A 10882-nucleotide genomic window follows, 5' to 3' on the forward strand; every position below is an offset into this window, starting at 1 on the left:
ATATATATATATATATATATATATATATATATATATATACAGTATATATGTATATACTGTATATAGTATATATATATACATATATATATATATATATATATATATATATATATATATATATATATATATATATATATATTATATATATATATAGTAAATATGTATATACTGTATATAATATATATATATATATATATATATATATATATATATATATATATATATATATATATATATATACAGTATATATGTATATACTGTATATAGTATATATATATATATATATATATATATATATATATATACATATATATATATATATATATATATATATATATATATATATATATGAATATATATATATATATATATATATATATATATATATATATATATATATATATATGTATACATACATATTGATTTTTGAAACTTTTTGAGGAAGTAATGAAAATTACAAGGTAGAAAATGCTAAATATTCCAGTACTGATAGTGAGGTCAAAATAAAAACCAGGAATGACTGGAGAGAATCTTTAGACAGTAAAGCAGAGGAGGCTGACAAAGCTATGAATTCAGGACCCTACTTACCTACCCTTCTTATTCACCCGATCTTGCTTCCTGTGACTTTTTTTTGCAGAGCGCACACCGCCTTGAGTGTGAGACAGTTTCTGACCAAGAATGGCATGACCCTACTTACCCACCCTCCCTATTCACCCGATCTTGCTTCCTGTGACTTTTTTTTGCACAGCGCACACCGCCTTGAGTGTGAGACAGTTTCTGACCAGGAATGGCATGACCCTACTTACCAACCTTCCCTATTCACCCGATCTTGCTCCCTGTGACTTTTTTTTGCACAGCGCACACCGCCCTGAGTGTGAGACAGTTTCTGACTAAGAATGGCTTGCCCCTACTTACCCACCCTCCCTATTCACCCGATCTTGCTCCCTGTGACTTTTTTTTTGCAAAGCGCACACCGCCCAGAGTGTGAGACAGTTTCTGACCAAGAATGGCATGACCCTACTTACCAAACCCTCCCTATTCACTCGATCTTGCTCCCTGTGACTTTTTTTTTGCACAGCGCACACCGCCCTGAGTGTGAGACAGTTTCTGACTATGAATGGCATGCCCCTACTTACCCACCCTCCCTATTCACCCGATCTTGCTCCCTGTGACTTTTTTTTTGCACAGCGCACACCGCCCTGAGTGTGAGACAGTTTCTGACCAAGAATGGCATGACCCTACTTACCCACCCTCCCTATTCACCCGATCTTGCTCCCTGTGACTTTTTTTTGCACAGCGCACACCGCCTTGAGTGTGAGACAGTTTCTGACCAAGAATGGCATGACCCTACTTACCTACCCTCCCTATTCACCCGATCTTGCTCCCTGTGACTTTTTTATGCACAGCGCACAACGCCTTGAGTGTGAGACAGTTTCTGACCAAGAATGGCATGACCCTACTTACCCACCCTCCCTATTCACCCGATCTTGCTCCCTGTGACTTTTTTTTGCACAGCGCACACCGCCTTGAGTGTGAGACAGTTTCTGACCAAGAATGGCATGACCCTACTTACCCACCCTCCCTATTCACCCGATCTTGCTCCCTGTGACTTTTTTTTGCATAGCGCACAACGCCTTGAGTGTGAGACAGTTTCTGACCAAGAATGGCATGATCCTACTTACCCACCCTCCCTATTCACACGATCTTGCTTCCTGTGACTTTTTTTGGCACAGCGCACACCACCTTGAGTGTGAGACAGTTTCTGACCAAGAATGGCATGACCTTACTTACCCACCCTCCCTATTCACCCGATCTTGCTCCCTGTGACTTTTTTTTGCACAGCGCACACTGCCTTGAGTGTGAGACAGTTTCTGACCAAGAATGGCATGACCCTACTTACCCATCCTCCCTATTCACCCGATCTTGCTCCCTGTGACTTTTTTTGGCATAGCGCACAACTCCTTGAGTGTGAGACAGTTTCTGACCAAGAATGGCATGACCCTACTTTCCCACCCTCCCTATTCACACGATCTTGCTTCCTGTGAATTTTTTTGGCACAGCGCACACCACCTTGAGTGTGAGACAGTTTCTGACCAAGAATGGCATGACCTTACTTACCCACCCTCCTTATTCACCCGATCTTGCTCCCTGTGACTTTTTTTTGCACAGCGCACAACGCCTTGAGTATGAGACAGTTTCTGACCAAGAATGGAATGACCCTACTTACCCACCCTCCCTATTCACACGATCTTGCTTCCTGTGACTTTTTTTTTGCACAGCGCACACCACCTTGATTGTGAGAGAGTTTCTGACCAAGAATGGCATGACCCTACTTACCCACCCTTCCTATTCACCCGATCTTGCTCCCTGTGACTTTTTTTTGCACTGCGCACAACGCCTTGAGTGTGAGACAGTTTCTGACCAAGAATGGCATGACCTTACTTACCCACCCTTCCTATTCACCCGATCTTGCTCCCTGTGACTTTTTTTTGCACAGCGCAAACCACCTTGATTGTGAGACAGTTTCTGACCAAGAATGGCATGACCCTACTTACCCACCCTCCCTATTCACCCGATCTTGCTTCCTGTGACTTTTTTTTGCACAGCGCACACCACCTTGATTGTGAGACAGTTTCTGACCAAGAATGGCATGACCTTACTTACCCACCCTCCCTATTCACACGATCTTGCTTCCTGTGACTTTTTTTTGCACAGCGCACACCACCTTGATTGTGAGACAGTTTCTGACCAAGAATGGCATGACCCTACTTACCCTACCTCCCTAATCACACGATCTTGCTTCCTGTGACTTTTTTTTGCACAGCGCACACCACCTTGATTGTGAGACAGTTTCTGACCAAGAATGGCATGACCTTACTTACCCACCCTCCCTATTCACACGATCTTGCTACCTGTGACTTTTTTTTGCACAGCGCACACCACCTTGAGTGTGAGAGAGTTTCTGACCAAGAATGGCATGACCCTACTTACCCACCCTCCCTATTCACCTGATCTTGCTCCCTGTGACTTTTTTTTGCACAGCGCACACCGCCCTGAGTGTGAGACAGTTTCTGACCAAGAATGGCATGACCCTACTTACCCACCCTCACTATTCACCCGATCTTGCTCCCTGTGACTTTTTTTTGCACAGCACACACCGCCTTGAGTGTGAGACAGTTTTTGACCAAGAATGGCATGACCCTACTTACCCACCCTCCCTATTCACCCGATCTTGCTTCGTGTGTGTTTTTTTTTTTTTTGCACAGCGCACAACGCCTTGAGTGTGAGACAGTTTCTGACCAAGAATGGCATGACCCTACTTACCCACCTTCCCTATTCACCCGATCTTGCTCCCTGTGACTTCTTTTTGTACAGCGCTCACCACCTTGAGTGTGAGACAGTTTCTGACCAAGAATGGCATGACCCTACTTACCCACCCTCCCTATTCACCCGATCTTGCTTCGTGTGTTGTTTTTTTTTTTTTTTGCACAGCGCACACTGCCTTGAGTGTGAGACAGTTTCTGACCAAGAATGGCATGACCCTACTTACCCACCCTCCCTATTCACTCGATCTTGCTTCCTGTGACTTTTTTTTGCACAGCGCACACCACCTTGAGTGTGAGGCAGTTTCTGACCAATAATGGCATGACCCTACTTACTCACCTTCCCTATTCACCCGATCTTGCTCCCTGTGACTTCTTTTTGCACAGCGCTCACCACCTTGAGTGTGAGACAGTTTCTGACCAAGAATGGCATGACCCTACTTACCCATCCTCCCTATTCACCCGATCTTGCTCCCTTTGACTTTTTTTTGCACAGCGCACACCGCCTTGAGTGTGAGACAGTTTCTGACCAGGAATGGCATGACCCTACTTACCCACCCTCCTTATTCACCCGATCTTGCTCCCTGTAACTTCTTTTTGCACAGCGCTCACCACCTTGAGTGTGAGACAGTTTCTGACCAAGAATGGCATGACCCTACTTACCCACCCTCCCTATTCACCCGATCTTGCTTCGTGTGTGTTTTTTTTTTTGCACAGCGCACACTGCCTTGAGTGTGAGACAGTTTTTGACCAAGAATGGCATGACCCTACTTACCTACCCTCCCTATTCACCCGATCTTGCTTCCTGTGACTTTTTTTTGCACAGCGCACACCACCTTGAGTGTGACATAGTTTCTGACCAAGAATGGCATGACCCTACTTACCCATCCTCCTTATTCACCCGATCTTGCTCCCTGTGACTTTTTTTTGCACAGCGCACACCACCTTTAGTGTGAGATAGTTTCTGACCAAGAATGGCATGACCCTACTTACCCACCCTCCCTATTCACCCGATCTTGCTTCCTGTGACTTTTTTTTGCACAGCGCACACCGCCTTGAGTGTGAGACAGTTTCTGACCAAGAATATCATGACCCTACTTACCCACCCTCCTTATTCACTCGATCTTGCTTCGTTTGACTTTTTTTTGCACAGCGCACACCACCTTGAGTGTGAGACAGTTTCTGACCAAGAATGGCATGACCCTACTTACCCACCCTCCCTATTCACCCGATCTTGATTTGTGTGTTTTTTTTTTTTTTTTTGTTTTTTTTTTTGCACAGCGCACACCGCCTTGAGTGTGAGACAGTTTCTGACCAATAATGGCATGACCCTACTTATCCACCCTCCCTATTGACCTGATCTTGCTCCCTGTGACTTTTTTTTTGCACAACGCACACCGCCTTGAGTGTGAGACAGTTTCTGACCAAGAATGGCATGACCCTACTTACCCACCCTCCCTATTCACCCGATCTTGCTCCCTGTGACTTTTTTTTGCACAGCGCACACCGCCTTGAGTGTGAGACAGTTTCTGACCAAGAATGGCATGACTACTTACCCACCCTCCCTATTCACCCGATCTTGCTCCCTGTGACTTTTTTTTGCACAGCGCACACCGCCTTGAGTGTGAGACAGTTTCTGACCAAGAATGGCATGACCCTACTTACCCACCCTCCCTATTCACCCGATCTTGCTCCCTGTGAATTTTTTTTTGCACAGCGCACACCGCCTTGAGTGTGAGACAGTTTCTGACCAAGAATGGCATGACCCTACTTACCCACCCTCCCTATTCACCCGATCTTGCTCCCTGTGACTTTTTTTTTGCACAGCGCACACCGCCTTGTGTGAGACAGTTTCTGACCAAGAATGGCATGACCCTACTTACCCATCCTCCCTATTCACCCGATCTTGCTTCCTGTGACTTTTTTTTGCACAGCGCACACCGCCTTGAGTGTGAGACAGTTTCTGACCAAGAATGGCATGACCCTACTTACCCACCCTCCCTATTCACTCGATCTTGCTTCGTTTGACTTTTTTTTGCACAGCGCACACCACCTTGAGTGTGAGACAGTTTCTGACCAAGAATGGCATGACCCTACTTACCCACCCTCCCTATTCACCCGATCTTGCTCCCTTTAATTTTTTTTGCACAGCGCACACCACCTTGAGTGTGAGACAGTTTCTGACCAAGAATGGCATAACCCTACTTACCCACCCTCCCTATTCACCCGATCTTGCTTCGTGTGTCTTTTTTTTTTTGCACAGCGCACACCTGCCTTGAGTGTGAGACAGTTTCTGACCAAGAATGGCTTGACCCTACTTACCCACCCTCCCTATTCACCCGATCTTGCTTCCCTGTGACTTTTTTTGCACAGCGCACACACCTTGAGTGTGAGACAGTTTCTGACCAAGAATGGCATGACCCTACTTACCCACCCTCCCTATTCACCCGATCTTGCTCCTGTGACTTTTTTTTGCACAGCACACACCGTCTTGAGTGTGAGACAGTTTCTGACCAAGAATGGCATGACCCTACTTACCCACCCTCCCTATTCACTCGATCTTGCTCCCTGTGACTTTTTTTTTGCACAGCGCACACCGTCTTGAGTGTGAGACAGTTTCTGACCAAGAATGGCATGACCCTACTCACCCACCCTCCCTATTCACCCGATCTTGCTCCCTGTGAGTTTTTTTGCACAGCGCACACCACCTTGAGTGTGAGACAGTTTTGACCAAGAATGGCATGACCCTACTTACCCACCCTCCCTATTCACCCGATCTTGCTTCGTGTGTTTTTTTTTTTTTTTTTTGCACAGCGCACACCGCCTTGAGTGTGAGACAGTTTCTGACCACGAATGGCATGACCCTACCTACCCACCCTCCCTATTCACTCGATCTTGCTTCCTGTGACTTTTTTTTGCACAGCGCACACCTGCCTTGAGTGTGAGACAGTTTCTGACCAAGAATGGCATGACCCTACTCACCCCCCCCCTCCCTATTCACCCGATCATGCTCCTGTGACTTTTTTTGCACAGAGCACACCGCTTTGAGTGTGAGACAGTTTGTGACCAAGAATGGCGTAACCCTACTCACCCACCCTCCCTATTCACCCGATCTTGCTCCCTGTGACTTTTTTTTGCACAGAGCACACCGCCTTGAGTGTGAGACAGTTTGTGACCAAGAATGGCATGACCCTACTTACCCACCCTCCCTATTCACCCGATCTTGCTCCCTGTGACTTTTTTCTTGCACAGAGCACACCGCCTTGATTATGAGACAGTTTGTGACCAAGAATGGCATGACCCTACTTACCCACCCTCCCTATTCACCCGATCTTGCTCCCTGTAACTTTTTTTTGCACAGCACACACTGCCTTGAGTGTGAGACAGTTTCTGACCAAGAATGGCATGACCCTACTTACCCACCCTCCCTATTCACCCGATCTTGCTTCCTGTGACTTTTTTTTGCACAGCGCACACCACCTGGAGTGTGAGACAGTTTCTGACCAAGAATGGCATGACCCTACTTACCCACCCTCCCTATTCACCCGATCTTGCTCCCTGTGACTTTTTATTGCACAGCGCACACCGCCTTGAGTGTGAGACAGTTTCTGACCAAGAATGGCATAACCCTACTTACCCACTCTCCCTATTCACCCGATCTTGCTCCCTGTGACTTTTTTTTTTGCACAGCGCACACCGCCTTGAGTGTGAGACAGTTTCTGACCAAGAATGTCATGATCCTACTTACCCATCCTCCCTATTCACTCGATCTTGCTTCCTGTGACTTTTTTTTGCACAGCGCACACTGCCTTGAGTGTGAGACAGTTTCTGACCAAGAATGGCATGACCCTACTTACCCACCCTCCCTATTCACCCGATCTTGCTCCCTGTGACTTTTTATTGCACAGCGCACACCGCCTTGAGTGTGAGACAGTTTCTGACCAAGAATGGCATGACCCTACTTACCCACTCTCCCTATTCACCCGATCTTGCTCCCTGTGACTTTTTTTTTTGCACAGCGCACACGCCTTGAGTGTGAGACAGTTTCTGACCAAGAATGTCATGATCCTACTTACCCATCCTCCCTATTCACTCGATCTTGCTTCCTGTGACTTTTTTTTGCACAGCGCACACTGCCTTGAGTGTGAGACAGTTTTTGACCAAGAATGGCATGACCCTACTTATCCACCCTCCCTATTCACTTGATCTTGCTTTCTGTGACTTTTTTTGCACAGCGCACACCGCCTTGAGTGTGAGACAGTTTTTGACCAAGAATGGCATGACCCTACTTACCCACCCTCCCTATTCACTCGATCTTGCTTCCTGTGACTTTTTTTTGCACAGCGCACACCACCTTGAGTGTGAGACAGTTTCTGACCAAGAATGGCATGATCCTACTTACCCATCCTCCCTATTCACCCGATCTTGCTTCCTGTGACTTTTTTTTGCACAGCGCACACCGCCTTGAGTGTGAGACAGTTTCTGACCAAAAATGGCATGATCCTACTTACCTATCCTCCCTATTCACCCTATCTTGCTTCCTGTGACTTTTTTTTGCACAGCGCACACCGCCTTGAGTGTGAGACAGTTTCTGACCAAGAATGGCATGACCCTACTTACCCATCCTCCCTATTCACCCGATCTTGCTTCCTGTGACTTTTTTTTGCACAGCACACACGCCTTGAGTGTGAGACAGTTTCTGACCAAGAATGGCATGACCCTACTTACCCACCCTCCCTATTCACCCGATCTTGCTCCCTGTGACTTTTTTTGCACAGCGCACACCGCCTTGAGTGTAAGACAGTTTCTGACCAAGAATGGCATGACCCTACTTACCCATCCTCCCTATTCACCCGATCTTGCTTCCTGTGACTTTTTTTTGCACAGCGCACACCGCCTTGAGTCTGAGACAGTTTTTGACCAGGAATGGCATGACCCTACTTACCCACCCTCCCTATTCACCCGATCTTGCTTCCTGTGACTTTTTTTACACAGCGCACACCGCCTTGAGTTTGAGACAGTTTCTGACCAAGAATGGCATGACCCTACTTACCCATCCTCCCTAGTCACCCGATCTTGCTTCCTGTGACTTTTTTTTGCACAGCGCACACCGCCTTGAGTGTGAGACAGTTTCTGACCAAGAATGTCATGACCCTACTTACCCACCCTCTTTATTCACTCGATCTTGCTCCCTGTGACTTTTTTTTGCACAGCGCACACCACCTTGAGTGTGAGACAGTTTGTGACCAAGAATGGCATGACCCTACTTACCCACCCTCCCTATTCACTCGATCTTGCTTCCTGTGACCTTTTTTTTGCACAGCGCACACCACCTTGAGTGTGAGACAGTTTCTGACCAAGAATGGCATGACCCTACTTACCCATCCTCCCTATTCACTCGATCTTGCTTCCTGTGAATTTTTTTTGCACAGCGCACACCGCCTTGAGTGTGAGACAGTTTCTAACCAAGAATGGCATGACCCTACTTACCCACCCTCCCTATTCACCCGATCTTGCTCCCTTTAATTTTTTTTTGCACAGCGCACACCACCTTGAGTGTGAGACAGTTTCTGACCAAGAATGGCATAACCCTACTTACCCACCATCCCTATTCACCCGATCTTGCTTCGTGTGTCTTTTTTTTTTTTTTGCACAGCGCACACTGCCTTGAGTGTGAGACAGTTTCTGACCAAAAATGGCATGACCCTACTTACCCACCCTCCCTATTCACCCGATCTTGCGCCCTGTGACTTATTTTTGCACAGCGCACACCACCTTGAGTGTGAGACAGTTTTTTACCAAGAATGTCATGACCCTACTTACCCACCCTCCCTATTCACCCGATCTTGCTTCCTGTGACTTTTTTTTGCACAGCACACACCGTCTTGAGTGTGAGACAGTTTCTGACCAAGAATGGCATGACCCTACTTACCCACCCTCCCTATTCACTCGATCTTGCTCCCTGTGACTTTTTTTTTGCACAGCGCACACAGTCTTGAGTGTGAGACAGTTTCTGACCAAGAATGGCATGACCCTACTTACCCACCCTCCCTATTCACCCGATCTTGCTCCCTGTGACTTTGTTTTGCACAGCGCACACCACCTTGAGTGTGAGACAGTTTCTGACCAAGAATGCATACCCTACTTACCCACCCTCCCTATTCACCCGATCTTGCTTCTGTGTTTTTTTTTTTTTTTTTTTGCACAGCGCACACCGCCTTGAGTGTGAGACAGTTTCTGACCAAGAATGGCATGACCCTACTTACCCACCCTCCCTATTCACCCAATCTTGCTTCCTGTGACTTTTTTTTTGCACAGTGCACACTGCCTTGAATGTGAGACAGTTTCTGACCAAGAATGGCATGACCCTACTCACCCCCCCTCCCTATTCACCCGATCTTGCTCCCTGTGACTTTTTTTGCACAGAGCACACCGCCTTGAGTGTGAGACAGTTTGTGACCAAGAATGGCATGACCCTACTCACCTACCCTCCCTATTCACCCGATCTTGCTCCCTGTGACTTTTTTTTGCACAGAGCACACCGCCTTGAGTGTGAGACAGTTTGTGACCAAGAATGGCATGACCCTACTCACCCACCCTCCCTATTCACCCGATCTAGCTCCCTGTGACTTTTTTTTTGCACAGAGCACACCGCCTTGAGTATGAGACAGTTTGTGACCAAGAATGGCATGACCCTACTTACCCACCCTCCCTATTCACCCGATCTTGCTTCGTGTGTTTTTTTTTGCACAGCGCACACCGCCTTGAGTGTGAGACAGTTTCTGACCAAGAATGGCATGACCCTACTACCCACCCTCCCTATTCACCGATCTTGCTTCCTGTGACTTTTTTTTGCACAGCGCACACCACCTTGAGTGTGAGACAGTTTCTGACCAAGAATGGCATGACCCTACTCACCCACCCTCCCTATTCACCCGATCTTGCTCCCTGTGACTTTTTTTGCACAGAGCACACCGCTTGAGTGTGAGACAGTTTGTGACCAAGAATGGCATGACCCTACTCACCCACCCTCCCTATTCACCCGATCTTGCTCCCTGTGACTTTTTTTTGCACAGAGCACACCGCCTTGAGTGTGAGACAGTTTGTGACCAAGAATGGCATGACCCTACTCACCCACCCTCCCTATTCACCCGATCTTGCTCCCTGTGACTTTTTTTTGCACAGAGCACACCGCCTTGAGTGTGAGACAGTTTGTGACCAAGAATGGCATGACCCTACTTACCCACCCTCCCTATTCACCCGATCTTGCTCCCTGTGACTTTTTTTTGCACAGCACACACTGCCTTGAGTGTGAGACAGTTTCTGACCAAGAATGGCATGACCCTACTTACCCACCCTCCCTATTCACCCGATCTTGCTTCCTGTGACTTTTTTTTGCACAGCGCACACCACCTTGAGTGTGAGACAGTTTCTGACCAAGAATGGCATGACCCTACTTACCCACCCTCCCTATTCACCCGATCTTGCTCCCTGTGACTTTTTTTGCACAGCGCACACCGCCTTGAGTGTGAGACAGTTTCTGACCAAGAATGGCATGA

Source organism: Palaemon carinicauda, chromosome 1 (assembly GCF_036898095.1).
Source record: "Palaemon carinicauda isolate YSFRI2023 chromosome 1, ASM3689809v2, whole genome shotgun sequence".
In the NCBI taxonomy this organism is placed as follows: Eukaryota; Metazoa; Arthropoda; class Malacostraca; order Decapoda; family Palaemonidae; genus Palaemon; species Palaemon carinicauda.